General features: G+C 32.0%; 1 long non-coding RNA gene across 1 annotated transcript; it reads right to left on the bottom strand.

The window, feature by feature from the left end:
- Nucleotides 1-431: 431 nt before the first annotated feature.
- LOC112750223 (uncharacterized) lies at nucleotides 432-5,672 on the bottom strand. Its single transcript, XR_003175481.3, has 3 exons — nucleotides 4,458-5,672; nucleotides 3,763-3,920; nucleotides 432-3,128 (listed from the first exon to the last, which is right to left on the bottom strand). It is a non-coding gene; the product is annotated as an uncharacterized lncRNA (long non-coding RNA).
- Between the last annotated feature and the right edge of the window lie 15,092 nt (nucleotides 5,673-20,764).

The raw sequence follows: 20,764 nt of genomic DNA, 5'->3' as shown, positions 1-20,764 counted from the left end.
TGATAATTCTTGGGTTGTTAATTGTTCTTGTTTCCACTAACTTGTTGCTAAGGTAATTAGCAAGCAAGCTAGGATTTGTGGTTTAAGAAAACTTATGCTCATTTAACTTACTCTCCAATGTGAGGGTTGACTTAGTGAGATTAATCCATCATAATTATCATAGTTGTGGTTATGGTAAGGAAGGGATTCCATAACTCATCCCAAGTCAAGGTTTTATTTATGTTTTGAACTACCTTTCCATCAATTTTGAGTGTTACTTGTCCATATTACATACATAGTTCTTTAATTCCTTCATTAGTTTATTAATTGCAATTTTGTCTAGTTCTTTTATCTCTTTATTTGTTGCTTCCATCTTATTGAAAACTCCCCTTGTTTCCCACAACCAAAATTGTGTGCACTCCTTGGCATTAGTTCTTAGGGAAGACAACCCGGGAGTCTAAATACTCTCAGTTCATATTTGCTTTGAATTGCGACAATCTTTACAATAATAATTTGACTATTGGCCAATTGTTGGTTCGGAGCTATACTTGCAACGAAAGATCTATTTGGAGAAAATCCTAACCTACAATTTGGTCCTAGTCAGGTCTCTACTCACAAGCTGACCTGCCCCTTCTCTCTACTTTCTTCCTAATTCGAGGTAAAATTATACCACTAAACTTTTGAATTCTTTCTCTATTAACAACCCATCTACTCATCAAATAAACCCTAATTTCTTCTAGCATAGTTACAATAGGCTTTTTCCTAGACTCTACTATTGTACCATTAAAGCTTTCACACATGTTATTTACAAGAGTGTTACATTTAGAATAATAGTTAAACCTGGGTCTACTCCAATATTTGGGAGCAATAGCATTCAGATGCCTGTGAGCTTCAATATTGACCTTTTGGATGACTACCGTCTCTCTCTCCCATTCCTTCTAGTGTGTAGCCTTTGCACATCTCCACATCAATTGCTTCAAGTGAAAGCCAGGAAACTTTTTCCTGAAGTTACTGTACAGATGTCTTACATAGAACCTGTGGTCTACACTTGGGATAACTTCGTCAAAAGCGGATAGTAATCCATAAAAAAAGAGGTAAAAGTTTGTGTTATTACAATGTTATTTATCAGAATTAAATGAATTACTAAACATAAATTAATACAATAATTGTTTACCTTCTGTTGATCAGACCTGAAGGTTGATCTTCTAATAGTTTCATAGCCAAAATCATCAATTAGCAGGTGGAGAAACCATTTCCAGGTGTCTTTGGTCTCTACCTCAACAACGGCATATGCAATAGGAAGCATTTGATCATTAGGGTCCCACCCTATCGCAGTCAACAACTGCCCCCCTTGAGGTGTCTTGAGAAAACAGTCATCCAATCCAATAAATCTCCTATAGTGCAAAAAACTCTTTTTGCAAGCATCTAGATATACATATATTCTTTGAAAAATGCAGAAGTTGTTCAATGAAGAGTGTTGAACCTCGTTCTCAAAATCAGGGGACCTCTGTACCTTGAGCTTCACTGTTGACCCTGGGTTAGCCCTTAGCAACTTTGAGCAGTAATCAGCTATCCTCTTATATTGAGTCTTGTGAGTTCCTTGTATTTCATCCAATGCAACTTGTCTTGACCTAGCTGCCATTGACGTTGTCACAGTCAGATTCCACATCCTTTGTGCCTTGTTCACCAATTCCTTTTTCTTCACTTTTGAGTTTTGCTCCATCTTCTTTTTAAAAGCTCTACTCAGCCACGGAGTATGCAATATTCCAACCCTATGTGTCTGGTCACAAGTATGCTTAAGATTCATAGACCTAAGCTGCCAAGTTGTTTCCTCACCATTTTTACATTATATAACCAAAAAGGGCAATCCTGTTGACAAACCACCCTCACTCTAACCAAGTCAAGCTTGCCATCCCTGATCCCCCTTCTTGATTGTACTGCATAGGCTATTACAGTGTCTTTAAATTCCTCTCTTAAAGAAAATACAGTTTCTACCTCCCACTTATAGCTCCTCATGTCTTTTACATCCTTATGAATTGGATACCTCCTACTTTCATAGTCATCTTTCTCTTCTCCATCTTCCTTATCTTAACCACCACCAACCTCATGCTCTGAATTCAATTCATCACTATTGAAGCCTTCCTCATCATTGAAATCACCATTCACAACTCCTTTGCCTTTATCAACCCGAAAACCATCCTTAACACCTCTTAGTTCCTCAAACCCACTCTCATAATCATATTCCTTTTCACTATTTGTAAAATGAATGTCATATGCACTGTCAACCTCAAAATTAGATAGAAGAAACTCCTCATCGTCACTGTCATCATCACTGTTTAATTCATTTCATGTATTTTCAGCAGCTACATTTGGGTGCACCTTATCTCCTTCATTAATTTGTTGCAAATTATCGAATTGGACCTGTTCACCTTGTTGACCTTCATAAACTACCAACTGATTCCAAGGATTTTCCTCTATTCTGCCCCCAACATCAATATACCCAACTTTAGAAACACCTTCAGCATCGGCAACCTCATGCACATCTCAACATGACTCCTCAATTCTGCTATTCTACACATCTCAAGTGCACCTCTATCAACAACAAATAACTTTAGAGCTTTCTCTAACCATTCAGCTGTTGGATCCTTATACCAAAGAGCTAATATGTTAGAATTTTTGTACCCAAATTGCCTTAACTTTGCATATGCCTCAAATACAGACCAACAATCACTCTCAACATCTTCAATAAGTGTCTTTTGTCCCTTATATACTATAGTGTCCCATTATCATACCCAGATCGATTCCCATGATAGATAGTTAGATTGAAGCTTCCCATCCTCTAAAATCAAAGGTCTATGAGGTACAAAACGAAAAAAGAAAAAAGTTTGAACCAAACCCTAGCAGTTTTAGAAAACTAATGGAATCCATTACAACATTATTAAATACAAGCTCCACAAAGCCGAAAATAAATCGCAACTTTCACAGACAACACCAAGTTTAACAACTTCACTACAACAGCAACGCATTCAATAATGCAATGGTGCATACATACCTGAATCGCAATGACAACAGCGAAACAACCTTATTCCACACCCTTGCTAATGCAGTCCAAATGCAGGAACTATACCCCCCCAGGCGACGATGAACCTCTATTAGGGCATCATTGAAGATGAAACATCAGTTTTTGAATGTGTAATGTAAATGAGAAAGTGAATAAGTTCGGCGGGAATGTAAAGAAGCGTTAAAGACACAAGGGGCAAAACTGACCAAAAAAATTTGCTATTGGAACGGAGGATGATTTTAAAGTGTTTATGAACATTGAGGATGATTTTAATAACAAAAAAGGTCGGGGACAATTTTGATTTTAACTCCAGACTTTAGAGACGAAAAAGTACTTAACCCTAAAATTAACAACACATGAGAGTTGTTAAAGACTGACAACACTTGAAAAACTTATTACCATCCCTATTCTAAAGTTAAAGATGAAGCATATCAAATCATGTAACTTTAGTTCTTTGAAACTTTTTTCTTCTATTTTTTAAATACATTTCAAAAAACTTATATTATGTTACTAAAAACTTATCACTCAGTTCACTATCATTAATATATCCCCCAGGTGCTTGTAACAAAATTCATGTCCAATACCATTATAGTTTGTATAGGAGATTTGATAAATGGAGCCTGTTAATTTGATTAAAGATATTGGACCCTTTTTATTCTTTTAAATAAACTACTTAAAATAAAAGAAAAAGTACAAGAATAACAAGGCATTTCAATGGTTACCGCTTGAAAGCTGAGGCATTTAAATGCATGATGGTACTCCTTTCCTCAGCGAGTTCATTGTCACAGCCTCACATGTGCTCGGATGAGATCTTAGGGAAAGATCCAACTGGGGAATGAAGTCGAACTTTCCTGTGCAGTTAACTGTGGGAGTTTTGAGACTGCAGTTTAGACGAATATACTAGCATCATTATTTTCAATAGTGGCTTCAATCTTCTGCTGCGTTAGTTTCAAGCACTAGGAAGATATTTTTTTTTAAGTTCTTAAGAGCATGTAATTAGTTTCAAGCACTAGGATTCATACGATTACAAGCTTAAACAAGATAAAAATCTTGCATAACAGAGAATTAATATGGAAAATAAACACCAAAAATAAAGAATTGAATCATATTTATGATTTAAGCCTGCAGTTTCCAGAAAGACAACACTCTTACTATAAAAAGAAAATTAATTGAAATTGCAATATTAGACTATCACTATCTTATGATCAGTCTAATAAGTTTTAACTTCATCTGTGAACAATTGAACACTCAATCATAAAGTTTAAGGGAGAAAGATCACAGAATTACTAAGAAAAGCCTAAGATGACAATCGATCACTAATTATATGCAAAAGTTTTTACCAGTAATTAAAGAGATTGAAGGAATTAGAATGAAATATTCTCAAAAGAACAAAGGAAAAAGAAGGAAAAGAACCTACCTCACAAGTCTGCTGGAGGAGAAACTCGCAACATAGTAGCACGATGGACAAGATTGCCGGCATAGGAGAACGCCACTGGAAGAGACGTTGTTGTTAGAAGAGACATCACAGGAGGAGACGTCGCCAGAAGAGATCATCACTGTTAGAGGAGACGTCGTAGGAGGAGATCGTCGCTGGAGGAGACGTCGCAAGAGGAGGTCTTCGTTGCAGGAGATCATCACCAGAGAAAATCGCCGCTGGAGGAAACGTCGCTAGAGAAGGTCGTTGTTAGAGGAGAATGTCTCCAAAGGAGAACGTCTCCAAAGGAGAACGTGACAGAAGAGATCGCAACAGCGGAACTTCAACCTTTCTCTCACAATGGCAACGTTTCAATGTATAAGGAGAGTTAGATTAGGGTTGAAGTTTTTATATACAGTCATAATGGCGGTTTAAAACCGCCAGAAAATCACCAAAAATTACCATTTTAACGCAAATTAATTATGCCAACAAAATAAAATGCCACAATACTTAAATATTAAGACGGGTCTATAAAATCCCATATTATTAATGTCATTTTAAACTATTTTTTGTAGTAATTATTCTATTTATTAATATGATAAATCCTTAATTATAAAATATAATGTATTTTTTATTAATTTATTCATCACCTATAAATGCCTTATACCTTATTTCATATAACTGATAAAATTGAGACACAAAAGGTTATGTTTTCGTTTTTTATTTTTATTTTTAGTATCTTTTATTTTTAGATTTTTTAAAAAAATATTATAAAAATAATAAAATTATATTTTCAATTTTATTTTTATTTTTTTACAAAATTTTAAAAATTAAAAATATTAAAAATGAAAACAAGAAATAAAAAATGTAAACCAAATGCATCCAAACATACATGTTCTCTTCATTCTCTCTTGTTTCTTGCAAGGACAACTGTTGTTGGAGATGTGTTTTTATTAATAGTTTACTAAAGATTTCTTAGCTAGTTCTATTAGTAACCGCCATTGATGATGTGAAAATCCACTACCATCTAACATGCTATTAACAGAACTATCTATCTAGCAAACATTTATGTTCTTCTCTTCATATGAATTGAAGTTTTAATAATATGACGATTGTCACAAGCGTGCGTGCATGAGGATAACTTCTTCCGATAAATTAAACATAATCTCAATCATTTTTAAATAGAGTATAGTTATCCTCACGATATAAACTATTTTGTCAACTATAAAATGTCAAGGCATATAACGAGAGTGCCTAGTTAATAAAATATATATGTATATGTATTATATATAGACCATATTTTAATCTAAACATGAAATAATTCAACGTCAGAAAGGTGAGAATCCGACGTAACATCATACGATATCTCTATTTGCAATAATTGAGAGCTTGCTTCCACTCAAATAATGGTTATGAGTATTCCACGTTTATTTAAGTTTGTCCGCTCAAAGTGTAATTTTGAGTTGGGATACATACAACATATAGTTTTCTCATATTTATATCGTGTATATATAAAGTCTAAATAATTAAATACCACTCTTTTCAAAATTTATTATTCATTTTTCTATAAACTACTTTTTATATGCCATTGTTTTCGCGCCATGTTGACATATTTTATTGTTTTTTGCTGAATAGGAGGTTCTAAATGCAAAAAATGCTTTAGTATAAAAAATTTTAAAGGGAGCCACACAAAAGGCTCTAAAGTCTAAACTAATCGGAACAATATCTTCCAACACAAAAAAATCCTAAATGTAAAGGCGTCCTCGATACGAAAGTGCCTTAATTGATTTAGCAAAATAAATTGATAAAAATACACATAGCATTAGTTGAGTACATAAATAATTCGAATTTTTACACTATTTATACCGTATTTATGTTAAAAGCAAAGATTTTGAAAATTAAACCAATCATCAAACTGTTTTAATTATTAATTTATTAGTTTATTGATTTAATTATAGTTCAATTGAAAAGTAATTTTATAATAAAATAATAAATAAAATATAAATATATACACTAAAATATAATTATAATTTAATATAAATTTTAAAATATTATATTTAAATTAAAAGTATTACATTAACTACAATATTATAATTTTATCTAAATACAAAATCAAAAGTCAAATAACAAAAAAAATTAAACATAAAATATTAAAATTTATTATCAATCATCAAAATCTGCCTAAATTTATTACAGATTTGTTTTGTTAAAATTATCGTCACTTTTATTTTCACTATTTAAACCAAAAAATCAAGTGATACAGCATATATAAAATGTATTATTACTACTGTCATTATCATTACCACTACTATTACTTTGATAAAAATTAACATCAATATTATCTAACATATATTCATTATAAATAGATGGATCATACTCCTTCTTATATCAAATAATTTTTTATGAAGACAAAAAAATATCAATAATGTTATTTATGTTTAGAAAATTAAATTTTTATTTAGTAACTAATTAATTAATTAACTAACTGATAAGTTGAAGAAAATATACTATTAATACTTAATAATTTTTTATTAAATTGATTTATTTATTTTTAATTTAATATTAAATCAAATTTAACAAGATAAATATTGTTGCAAGTTAAATTAAACAAAATAAAAATTTTTTTCAAACATAAACTTCAAAAAAATTGTCTATCTGGGCAAATATAATATAATAATAAAAACAAGAGTGAATACCACATCCGACCCCTGACAATTATCTCGAAAGGACAACGAGGTCTCAAAAAAAAACCACCTAATCTGACCCCTGATTTTTTTTTGGACTGATTAGCCCCTGTGCTAAAAAAAATAACATTGACTTTTTTTTGGCATAGGGACCTCGTTGTCCTTTCGAGATAATTATCAGAGACCGGATTGGATTTTTTTTGTCAAGGGCCTCGTTGTCTTTCAAGGTAATTGTCAGGGGTTGTTTTGGGTTTTTCTATATATATATATATATATACTTTTTTTACTTTTGTTCAAAATTCCAATGGGGCAAGACCCCTCTCTTCATAATAGAAGTGTATATGGTCCTGTCCGATCCGAAGATCCATTTCAATCCCAAATATTTTAAGAATTAATTTGGTGTAATTTTACCCGGTTTAAAGTTGGGTAAGGATCTCAAAAATAGATCCGGTTATTATTTCGGGTCGGGTCCGAGCCATAACTCAGGTCACCTGAATTCGGTCCGGTGGCTCGGTCATCATACACAATTAATATTTTGTGTTATTAGTGATGAATGATGACTATTCTTATGTGGAATTTAAATATTGTAAACCTTAAATTTTGTGTTATTAGTCATTATAAGACTATAAGTTAATGTTTTATGTTTAAAATGCATAAGACTAACTAGACTAATACATAATATTGTGTTATTTGTATTGATTTAAATATTTGGTGTTATTAGACAATATTAGTATTGATTGTGATTATGCTTTAATTTTAGAGAAGGATTGGTTCTTGTTATATTTTTCTAAGTGAATTTTACCATGTCAAATAATGGTTGGAGTCTTGGTATTTTCACATGCTAGCTTACAAGAAGGTAATGTTAACGGCACGGTTTTTACTCGGTTTTTATCCGATATAATCGTGGCCCGAAAGTGTGTAGATTTCATCGGGTCTAGAGCCAAGTTCGAGTCTAACAAATAGGCTCGGTATATATTTCGGGTCAGGTCTAAGTCACATCAAATCCAGTTTCACCCGACCATGAATACTCCTACTTCATAAGATGCACCGTCCATCCATAAATGATCTCTCTTTAAAATTTTTAATTCATATGTTATTATTTTTGTCTTATTAACATATTTTATTATCTTTCTGTGTTTACTAAAGATTTTTGCTTCAGAAGTACTTTCACAGTAAAAGATCCTAAATGAAATAACGCTTTTAAATCAAGGTTCTAAAATTTGGCTTGAATCTACTCGTCAAATTGTAAATCGGCGAGAAAAGCAATTTGGTCAAAAAGCATAACTGTCTATTTTAAAAATTGTAATTGGACTACTGAACTGACCAAAAATTTCATGGTGGAATCGAATCCGAATCCGGCCGATTTTCACATTTTGGAAAAAAACGATGTTGTTTCGTTTATTAATTAAAAAAAATGGTAATCCTAAACCAGGCTCAGCACTCACTCACTACTCTTTCTCTTTCCTTTGCCTCTTGGTCTTGAGCTCCTTCCTCACTTCCTTACTTGCTCCATCCAGTCATCGCTGTATAACCACCACCGTCGCAACTGCTTGAAGCCACCTTCTCCACTACGGTCGTCTCTGCCATTGCTCGAATTCGCCATCCATACTGCAACTTATTGATTCATGCCGTTCCTCTATCGCACAGCCGTTGTCCCGCCGTGGTGGCTCTGGTCCACCGCAGTCCATTCATTCTATGCTCCAGTTCCTCCACACTCCACCCTCTTCTGATTCAGTTCCGTCGCGCACAATCCTCATCAGCTCTAGTTTCACAATAGTCCGAGCCACATTTTCTCCAGTTCAGCCGCATCCATCCTTTTGTCATGCTCCTTGTCCTCTATTCTCGAGAAGATATTTTTATTGTAATTGATGTTTTAATTGGTTTAAGATTGTTAATTTGTAATTTTTCATTTTTATTCTTCAATTATTGTTGTTTTAATTGTTGTCGTTAGTCATTATTGATATGTTATGGTTCTATTGTCTCTAATTTCTTTTTTGGTTTTTAGTTTTACAGTGATTTTCTTTGACTTTCTTATGGTTCTACTATTAATTTTTTTTTTTGTTATGTATTATTCTATCTATGTTGAGATTATTAAGTCGCTATAATATTGGTACTAGATTATTGGTAATTTTTAGGTATGAATAAGAACATCAATTAAAAAGCATCTAGGGATAATAATGTAGAGAATAAATTCGACTTCAAATCCTGTTGGTTCAAATGAAGTTTCTCATCCTATTGATTCCAACAATATTTTCAATCACAAACTTCTAATATTCAGAGAAAAATGGATCCAACTTAGAGATATGTTGCTTTAGAAGTAATGAACGGAAAGTCATATATTTGAACGAGGGAGAATTAACAGAATAAAAAAACAGTTGACAAGATAGGTGGAGATATTAAAAAGTGTCCTAAGGTTTCTTATGATGTAGAAAAATAAATAGAAGGTTTATTGAAAGAAATTCAAAAAAGTAAAACTAGTAAAAGCTGCAATATGATCCAATTGATTATGAAAGTATCAATTTGGTTGATTTTTAGGTGACGGAAGAGGTTTTTGAAAAAAAGTTTGATCTTATTAATAATGTTAAAGACTTACTACGTGAGTATTATAGTTTATTTTCTTTTGATAATTTATTAGAAAATTTTAACTCTTAAATGATTTTGTTTGTAATAGTTGTTTTTGTTAAAAAAATTATGCAATAAATATTGTAATAAATGAGCTTTTTAATTAAGTGGGAGATAATTAATAATTGAAAATTGCAATGATTAATAGTTTGGAAGATTTTATTATTTTATATTAATACACTTTTCACATATAAGTTTTGTTTTTTTAAGGTTCTGAAAATCAAACCAAATTGACTGGTTCGATTGAGTTAATCGAGAACCGGTCACTTGGCTAGTCTGATTGACCTCCAAAACTGTCCTATAAAAAAATGATCGAATCGATAGTTAATTGGTGAACCAACTGAACCAACCTGATTCTTGAAAGTCGTAGTTCAATCTTCACTATCAAAATAGCGTCGTTTTGATACTTAAAAAAATGAAAACCCAAAAGGCCAAAATGAGCATAAGACAAGCAGAAGTGCAAAACACTTCCCTCTCCTTTCTCTCTCCCCAAATCACAACCGTAATTTTTGTAACCCCTACCATCAGCAAAACCACGCCTCCACCATCAGCCCCTACCACCCGGCAGTGACAACCACCAAGGTCTGCTCTTCTCCTCGAGTAAACCTCGCCAATCACCATTCGAAGGTCTACTCTTCTGACTTCTCTTTGCGTTGCCAAAAGGTCACGCCTCTATTCTCATCGTCATCGGCCGCCTCTATGCTCATTGTGGTGGATGTCTCTGCTTGCCGTCTTTCTCACTTTGAAGCGTGAATGTCTCTCCTTGCCCATCACTTTCTCTTTTTCGATAAGTGCTCTTCCACTACTTCTTCCGTCCTTTTTTTTTCTTGCATTAATTTTTTTTATTCTGATTTCTGAGTTAATTTTTTTATCCTTGTTTATTATTTTTATTCTTATTAATTCATTTTGTGAGTTAATTTTTGTATTTTTATTAATTTTTCTGATTCTTGTTAGTTTGTTCTCTGAGTTAATTTTTCTGAAATAATTTTGTTGATTATTGATATAATTGTATGGATTGACATAATGTTAAAGTTCAGATTAATTGAATGGATTAACATAATCTTGAGGATCTTGATGGTACCTTTTTAATTATGTTAATTATGTCCATAGTCTTAATATTCAGGTTCATGTCCATAAGTATGTTGCTCTTGATGCCCAATGGTAGTTCTCCTTACCTTTTTAGGGTTTGTTCTGTTTTAAACCAAATTCTCTAATTTGATGTAATACACTTAGTCGTTGCTGATTAGAAATTAATTAAAAAAGTTTTATTTTTGAAGATGGATAAGTGATTTAAAACATCTTTATTTATAAGATGTTTGAATTTGTTTGTGAATAATTTAATGATAAATTATTATGTAAAAATTATAAAATTTTAAATATTTAAAATTATATATTTAATTTTTAATTATTTTATTTTATATTTAATTAAACCGGTTCAATCATAGTTCGATCCTGGTTGAATCATTGTCCGGTTTAGTTTTTGCAACCTTGTTTCTTTTGTAATTATATATAATTCTAACTTCAAATTATAAATACTAGTGTAATAATACGCTTAACGTGCCTATTAATCAGCTATTTTATTTAGAATAAATCTCTACATTTAAGTCATAATCCTAACCAAGTCCAACCAAGTATTTTAAAGGGTTAAGTATGATTTTGGTCCCTAAGTTAGGGGCTGAAAATTTTTTTTGTCCTCGACCTTTTTTTTGCTACAAAATGGTCCCGAAGGTTTAACTTAGTTTTAAAATTGTTCTTTTGACCAAATTTTTTATTTTTATTCTGAAAATATCCCTAACTAAAAGAAAAAAAGAAAAAAAAGGAAACAAGCTAAGGGGGACGGGAATCACGCTTCGTTTGGGGGGAGGGGTTTCCAGGGAAGAGGGTGGGGAAGGGAAGGTAGGGAAGGGGAGGGGAAGCGCCGCTGCTCCTCGCCGCCGCCGCCGCCGCCGCTGCCGCTCCTTGTTGTTCGGTCACACTAATGGGAGAGGGGAGGGGTTCCAGATCTCACTCACACTAACGACACGAGATGAGAGAGCAGAGGGAGAGAGAAAGAGAAGCGGAGAGGAAGAGAAGAGAGGAACGGAGGCGCTGAAGAAGACCGCGTCCAACCACGCCCTACCGTCATCCTCATCGCGAACCGCCGTCATCGGTCGCCATCGAGCCATGTCCCATCGCTGCCGCTGGACTAAGGTCACGTCGATGCCAGCAAATCCGCGAGGTTGGACAGTCATCGATGCTCCTCGTTGGACGCCAGCAGATCCATTGGTGTTTCATTGTTGTTGCTTCTGCTTTCTGCTTCTCCTTTCTACTTCTGCCTTCTACTTCTACTTCTACTTCTACTTCTACTTCTATTTTTGCTTTTGTTGTTGCTGTGATTCCATTATTCATTGTTGTTGTTGTTTCATCGTTGCTGATTTTGCTTTTACTTTCTGCTTCTGTTTTTGCTTCTGCTTTTATTGTTGCTGTGATTTCATTATCCATTGTTGTTGTTGTTGATTCTGCTTCTGCTTTCTGGTTCTGCTTCTATTTCTCCTTCTGCTTCTGCTTCTGCCTCTGCTTTGTGGTTGATTTTGGAGAAGAAGGGGAAAGGGTATTTTTGTCCGAAGGACAATTTTAAAACTAAATTAAACTTTTGGGACCATTTTGTAGTTAAAAAAAGGCCGGGGACAAAAAGATTTTCAGCCCCTACCTTAGGGACCAAAATAGTAATTAACCCTATTTCAAATTCACGTGCGCACGTTCACTGCCATCGCTTCTTCTTCTTTCAAATTCGCGCAAGCAGGTTCTTCTTCTTCCCTTCTTCTTCTTCTTCTTTTCCTTTTTCGTTATTTCTCTTTCGTTATCGTCATCACCAACAACACCAACATTTTGCTAACATCTTTATTAGTTCTTATTTTTTCTGGTACTATTATTAAATAATTTTGGTTCATTTTTTAGTTTATTTGAGGTCATTTGGATCCAGAAATAAATTCGATGTATTTTTGTTGATGATTGAGTTTTTTTACTGATTGTTCAAATCTGAACTAATTTCGGTTCATTTGTGAATTAACTGAGGTTCACCTGATGTTGCTATTAAGTATTGACCAAATTTTTTATTCCATAAGAAATTTCAGTTCATTTCTTAGTTTAATTTAGGTTCATTTAGTTTCGTCTCGTTTGAATTTGCTAAACTTGTTCATGTGTGGTTATTCAGTTAGTTTTTGTTCAAATATGAACTAATTTTGGTTCATTTGTGAATTAACTGGGGTTCACTTGATGCTGCTGTTGAGTATTGACGAAATTTTTTATTCTTTAAAAAATTTCGGTTCATTTCTTAGTTTAATTTAGGTTTATTTGGTTTCGTTTTGTTTGAATTTGCTGAACTTACTCATGTGTGATTTTTTAGTTAGTTTTTATTCAAATTTAAACTAATTTTGGTTCATTTATGAATTAACTGAGGTTCACTTGATGCTGCTGTTAAGTATTGACCAAATTTTTATTCCTTAAGAAGTTTCAGTTCATTTCTTAGTTTAATTTAGGTTCATTTGGTTTCATTTCACTTGAATTTCTCCTCCTCATCTTTCACTTCTTCTTCTTCTTCTTTTTCATCTTTTTTCTTTATCTTTTCCTTCTTATTTCATTTTCTCAAAATTCTTCTTGATTTACTGTCTTGAGAGAAATAAAACTAAGAGGAAGGAAGAGAAATACGAAGAAGAAGGAAGAGGAATGCGAGAAGGAGGAAGAGAAACACGAAGAAGTAGAAGAAGAAGAAGGAGGAGGAGAGAAACACGGAAACGTTTACGTAGTTGGAGCATGAATACAACTAATGAAACTTATTTTTATTGGGTTTGGACTAACTTAATTGGTTGTCAAAAAGACTTGAATGTGTAGCAGCTCTCTTTTATTTATTAAATATGTGTAAAAAGAGTAAAAATACAATTAATTGAAAACTTAGAATAACAAATTGTTTATAATTTATAAGATTTTGAGTTCAAGTTTTGAAAATAATAAAAAAAAATTAGAAATTATATGAAATGACAATATTTTAGAAAAGAAAGTTGTGCACTAATTCTTTTCCATTTCTATATCTTCATTACATATAGTGTAAATATAGATATTTTTTAAAAAATAATTTAATATATTTTTGTCTCACTACTAAAATTTTTTGAGTTTTTCATTGGTGGTAATTATGTATTTTTTATTTTTTTTATAAATTATTAATTCAAATATTGAATCATTAAGATATTTTATTTATATATAGATATGAACAGTTAAAATTTTACAAAATTTAGAAAAAAAAAAATTATTATCCTATGTATATTTTTAGAAAAACAAGTTTCTTGAAATTTTACTACCCTATGTATATTATATTGTTTAACAGACTGATTTTTTCTTGTCTAACGAATGAATGCTGATTCAATGAATCCTAAAATAGTTGAGTATATGATGATAACGTAAGCCTATATGTGTGTTTATGAGAAACTAAACACAAAGAAACAAAAGCATGTCCAAAAATCGTTGCCCACAATTCACCAATTATTTTTAGTTGTAGTTATCATGTCAACGTAACATTGTTATTCTTTTTTTAGGTTTGCTCTGTGCCGTTCATGTCAATATCAATTTCAATTATTTGCTTATCTCAATGGCACTTATATTTGTCGACATTTATTTAAAATTATATTTATATAATGATCGATAATGCTTGCAAGAATCGTTTTTACACCGTATCATATCTTATATAAGATCTGTCGGATAATAAAATTAGTCTGGATTTCATATTTCATTTATTAATATTTAAATGTGTTTCTTTTTATCAGTAGGTTTAGTTTTATTTTTTGCTTAATTATAACAATTTTTTCTATAATTCACTTGGGTTAATAAAATTGTTAGTTCACTTCTCTACTTAATCAAGTGTCAAGGGCCGAAAGTTTCAAATCTTGCAATTACGTATCCAGTAATTTATTGATCAGCGACAAACTTTTAAATGAAGCTATGAATCTCCGATAGATTCACGACGAATTAGTCTTGATCTATCGAATTAAAAAATACTATAAAAAAATTTTTCATATATAATAAATTTGATATTATAAAACTATTTATCTTAAAATTTAATTAATAAATAAAAATATATGAATAATTATATCTAAAATGTCTCTTAAAAAAATTTCTTTTAGGGTTAGTAAAAATTGAATACTAAACATTTGGTTCATAGAATTCTCATATTATATATATATTTATTTATTTATTTTAAAAGTTTAAGTTATTGATAGAGAGATATATTAATAATTATATTTATCAGTATTTATAACTCATAATGATTTACAAAAATGTTTTTTAAACTCTAAAAAATATAAACGCTAAAAAACTAAAAAAAATATGTATTTATGTAATTTATATATATTATTTTATATATTTTTTAACAAAATAATCAACTATCAAAATAATCATATTTTATATCAAAATATTCAAATTTATCATAATTAAATAATTAAATATCTTTATAACAATATAATTAAATTATATTTTTCATAAATATCAAGGATATATTCTTATTAGGTGGTGGTTTATTTTTTATATAATGCATATGTAACATGATTATTAAATTTTACCCACCTTTGTTTATGGTCTTCCTCATTCGGTGACCATACCTTACCAAAAGAAGGCACCGATAAAATGTTTTCCATATCTTCAATTCCTCATGTTTTTTAATGGGAGACCATCACCTAAAGTAACCCTACCTAATTCTTTTTAAGGGTATTACAATTTGGATTTATTCAATCTGAGAGGAAGACTCTCGAACCTATTAATTTTGGACAGTTTCTTTTTTATTTTTATTTTCATATTTATTTATATTAGCTATTCATTTGTTATACCATTGTTGATCGAAAAATTATTTTTCAATTAAAGCGAGGTAGTTCGAAGTGATGAAGAAATTGAAGAGTTCAGATAGTTTTCAAAAAAATACACGCATAAGCGTGGGTTGAAGGTTATCGACGCAGATTCGATTATATTTACTTTATTAAATTGAATAGGCCAAATCGAACAAGATTTTTGAGACAGGTAACCGATTAAGATGTTCGAATAAGTAGATCGAGCAGTTATGGTAGTGAAAAAGTTAGAGGCTTTTATCACGCGAGAAAATCATGGAAAATGTGTACAGCTAAAAGACAAAAATGGTTATCAAGGAGTATGCATTTCAGATTGTGATTCTGTGATTAATGGTAATTAGTTGTCAGTTACCAAAAGTAGATTATAAATACGAAGAAGTTTTACGGTATAAAGGTTGGAACTTTAACTCAGAAAATACTCAAGCACACTCACATCCCAGAGAATCCCTGAGTCTGCGATCGAGTAACTTTTCTGTAGGGTTCCTTCCATGTTTTCTTTCTTTTAATTTATCTTCTTGTAAACTTTATCTTTCAAGCAAATTTATCTTTCAAGTATCCTTTATCTTCTTCGTCCAATTTACATTTCTGCACTTTAGATTTTCATGTCAAAGCCCTTTAACCCAGACAAAGACATTTTATTACTTTTTTTCAATTTCAGTGCAAACTTTTCCGTTTTCAGCACATTTTCGTTTCGAAAACTTTACCTTTTTGTTTCTTTCATTGATTTATAAAGTCTAATTTATTTTTATACCCAATACTCATCTAATCGAAGACATTTTGATGCACTTTTAAAAAACTGATACTTATACAGAAGAGTAAATTTTACTCCCAGACTACTATATATCGAACCACCATCGATTTGCTAAAAATCGACAAAACAACCGCATATTATATGTATATATATCAAACAAAGCTTTTAATTAATTTTATAATATATACATAGCAAACTTTTATCGTCTCCGTTTCGGGCAGTTTCAATTTTATTTATTTTTATCTCTTCAATGTTATCATTAAAAATACTAATGAAATTTTCTTTTCTTATGTTCTCTCTTTTCTATTATAACCCTAACTATTTTTTGTGTTATTATCTCTCTTTTCTATCACTACAAAAAATTACAATATTTATATAAAAAATAAAAAATATTAATTTTGTTACGTACTAAATAATTTTATAAAAAAAATAGTTATTATAAAATTATTGTAATAAGTTTCATTATAAAATAATTTTGTAACAAACAAATATTACAAAACAAAATAATATTTTGTAACAAATTGTCTTAATACAAAAATTAAAATTTATTATAAAATTAATAACAATATTTTACATATAAAATTTTTTATTTACAAATATTGTGTATGTGTTTCATTTTCTTTTATCTAATCCCAATTAAATTAGGGATTAATATGTTCACACTTCGTACAGAAAAGCAAAAATAAAAAATAACTCTATATCTGATGAGACGCAGAAGCTGATGAATTAAAAATTATTAAAATGGTTACGTTGCAAGTATAGTTCTTAACTCACCGAAAATCTGCCTATCAATTTAGAAGTATGTCACAGAGAGTTTGAATTAAAAATTACTGAGAGTTTTAAGTCCCAGGTCGTCTCCCAACGAGTTGTAGAAAAGTGTGCTATCTTATTAATTATATGTTCAAAAAAGTTGAGTTAAGTAAATTGGAATTTAAATTGAGAAAATTTAATTAATATGAGTAAAAGTCTTGACTGGGAGTTGATTGGTTGGAATTTCTACTATTGATGGAGTGATTGTAAGATTAATTTATAATTAATGGTTGTTCTGTTTAGTTATCCTTTACTAGGTAAGGGAAAGTCAAACAAGTTGGAATGCCAGATCTGTTCACAAGTTGCAACCCACTTAGTTCAAAGGGATTGGCGTTGGTGACAGGATAGCAATCCAACATTTAACCCAATTACAAATTTTTTCTTTAATCCTTCCAACTCAAGAGTTCCTTTTAATCAACTCCCCATCAAGTAAAGAAACTACTCACGCATTGTAAATAATAAATCCATAGCACATGAAAGGAAATTAAAAGAAGACATGATTATTGGAATTGAAATTGAATTAAAAAGAAATAATCCTTGCATTAATTAATCATAAAAGTATTCAAATAACAAAATTGAACAAAACAAAGAACATGGAAGAGTGAAACCAAGTTAAGAAAACGAACTAGAATGACGAAGTCTTGATGATGAATTAACTCTTCTCAATGTTCCAATGCTAAGATCAATTGAAAATTAAAAATTCTAAAACCTAGAGAGAAAAACCTAAGAGAGTAAAACTAGATCTAAAACTGTCTCTGAATGAATGTGTTGTTCGTTTCTGCATATTCTCTGACTCTAGTCTGTTGTTCCAGGCCGAGAACTGGGTCGAAATAGGGTCCAAAATCGCCCCTAGCGAATTCTGCAGATTATGCAGATCGCACATGTCACGCGATCGCGTCATCCATGCGGACGCGTCACTTGCGCTTTTCCTCGCCACGCGTTCGCGTCGTCCACGCTACCGCGTCGCTTGAGCTTTCCAATCCGCGCGGCCGCGTGAGCCATGCGGCCGCATCGCTGCGATTTGCTCTCCTTCGCGCGGTCGCGTGAGCCATGCGACCGCGTCACTTCTCGCTGGTTATCTCCTCAAATTCTTGTGTTTCTTCCATTTTTGCTAGCTTCCTTCCCAATCTCCAACTCATTCATACCCTATAAAATCTGAAACACTTAACACATAGATCACGACATCGAATGGAATAAAGGAGAATTAAAATTAAATAATTAAAGTCTCTAGGAAGTAGTTTTCAAACATGTAATAAATTCCGGAAAGAAATCTAATATGCATGCTAATTTAATGAATAAGTGGGTAAGGATCATGATAAAACCACATAATTAAACACAATATAAACCATAAAATAGTGGTTTATCAACCTCCCCACACTTAAACATTAGCATGTCCTCATGCTTAATTGAAGGAGATAAGGAAATAAGTATGAACATGTTGAAACTCATGAAATGCAATGCAAACCTATATATATATATATATATATATATATAAATAAATGCAACTATATGGTTCTTGCCCACTTGATCAAAAGTAAATAAGCTCTTCAAAACAATTACAAATCAAATTCCACTAATTCTATCATTATACAATAAAATGGATAAAAGTGCAAGAAGATAGCTCATGAAAGCAGGGAACATGAAAATTCAAGTATTGAACCCTCACTGATAATGTATGTATGCTCTAATCTCTAGTGTATAGGGTGATCACTCTATCCTTCTCTAATCATGCTTTCTAACTTTTGTTCTTCTCCTAACCAATCAACAACAGCTAATATACCAATGCAAACATCATGAGGTCTTTTCAAGGTTGTAATGGGGCTAAGGTAAAGGTAAGGATGTATATATATATATAAGGCTAAGTGAGCTAACAAAGTGAATCTTTGATTAGTCTAAGATCTCACCTAACATATACATACTTTATACAAGTTTAAAATCATACCTAGCTACCCATAATTCCCACTTTTGTATGATTCCCATACTCATGTACCAAATTTTTCTTTTTAATTTATCACATGTGCATTGATTAACATTAACATTGGGGTAATTTTGTCCCCTTATTTATTTTATATATATATAATTTTTATTGTTTTTTTTTAATTCATAAAAGCAAACATAACGTATCAATGCACATAGATTCTTCATTATTTTCTAATTTGGTTTTTCTTTTCATGAGTAGGTTCCCAAATTTCCCATATTCAAATAAATTAAATACATTCCCTTATTACCCAATGTTCCCACACTTTAGTTGATACATAATTTCTATCTTAAGCTAACCAAAGATTCACTTGGGATTTTTTTATTTGTTTTTCTGCTTAAGGCTAGTAATGTGGTTATAGAACAAGAGGGGATTAAAAGCTCAAGGGACTAACAAAGGTGATGTAAAAGGTAGGCTTATTTGGGATAAGTGAGTTAATAACAAATAATGGCCTCAATCATGTGCAAGCATGTGAATATAATAAATATTGGACATATAAGATAAAACAAAATATAGATTACAATCATAGAGAAGTAAACACACAAGAATGAAATAATTATGGTTAAATAATGTAACCATACATAAAGGCTTAAATCTTTCACAGGTTGTGTGTTCTTTAATTCAAATATCATGTTTCAAATACAACTCAAGCAAATTTATTATAAAAATTTTTTGAAAAATTAGTGAAATTTTGTTCCAAAGATAGATTTTAAAAAGAAACTTATTGTCTTTTCAATCAAGTAGAACATGCATGCAACTATCCTAACCTACGCAATTTATTCTATTCTATAAAGGAAAGAAAATCTAACTAAAATATCCTAATTATTGGTGCTAGCGAAGAGAAATTACCTCCGGAAGTCAGGTACTGACCGACCTCCTCACACTTAAGGCTTTGCACCGTCCTCGGTGCCATCTGTCAAGAACAGGGGTGGGCTGGTAGCAGTATCTCCATCATCGGGACCATCATAGCTCCCTGTGCTAGTAAAGGAAGTGGAATCTGGGGTATCTGAGTCTCTGAAGTGTCCCTTGAGTAGCTCCTTGAGGTGTTTGAATCGGCGCTCGTTACGGCGCTCTCTCATCTTTGCTTTCTGTTCTTGCCGATCCAACCGTTCGATTAACTGCTGGAGCAAATTCTCAGTTGTAGATGCTTGTGGTGTTGAAGAAGGATTATCTTCAACTGGAGCAGTAGGAAGGCTTGTAGTGGCTGCTGAGAGTCTGAGGTATTTCCCGTTAGGGACATACTGATCATCTCGTGGAAGCATGGCTTTGGTGTCCCCAGCTCTGTAGGAGACTCCGGCTGCTGAGACAAGATCTGAGACCAAGGCGGGGAAAGGTAAGTTGCCCGCAATTTGTACGTGTTCCATAGCATTCCGGATATGTCTTGAGAGATTCAGAGGTTGGTCTGTAAGGATGTACCATAGTAGAACAGCCATGTCCGCAGTGAAGGAGGACTCATGAGTGCTCGGAAAGACGTAATAGGACATGATCTGTGCCCATACACGAGCCTCCAAGGTAAGTGCTGAAGCCAAGATTCCCTTAGGGCGGGTACGGTGGTATCTGTAGATCCAACAGCTGCCAGGTGCTGCGATGATTCCGAG

This window comes from Arachis hypogaea, chromosome 15 (assembly GCF_003086295.3).
Source record: "Arachis hypogaea cultivar Tifrunner chromosome 15, arahy.Tifrunner.gnm2.J5K5, whole genome shotgun sequence".
Taxonomy (NCBI): domain Eukaryota; kingdom Viridiplantae; phylum Streptophyta; class Magnoliopsida; order Fabales; family Fabaceae; genus Arachis; species Arachis hypogaea.
This window is presented reverse-complemented; position numbering and strand designations above follow the sequence as displayed.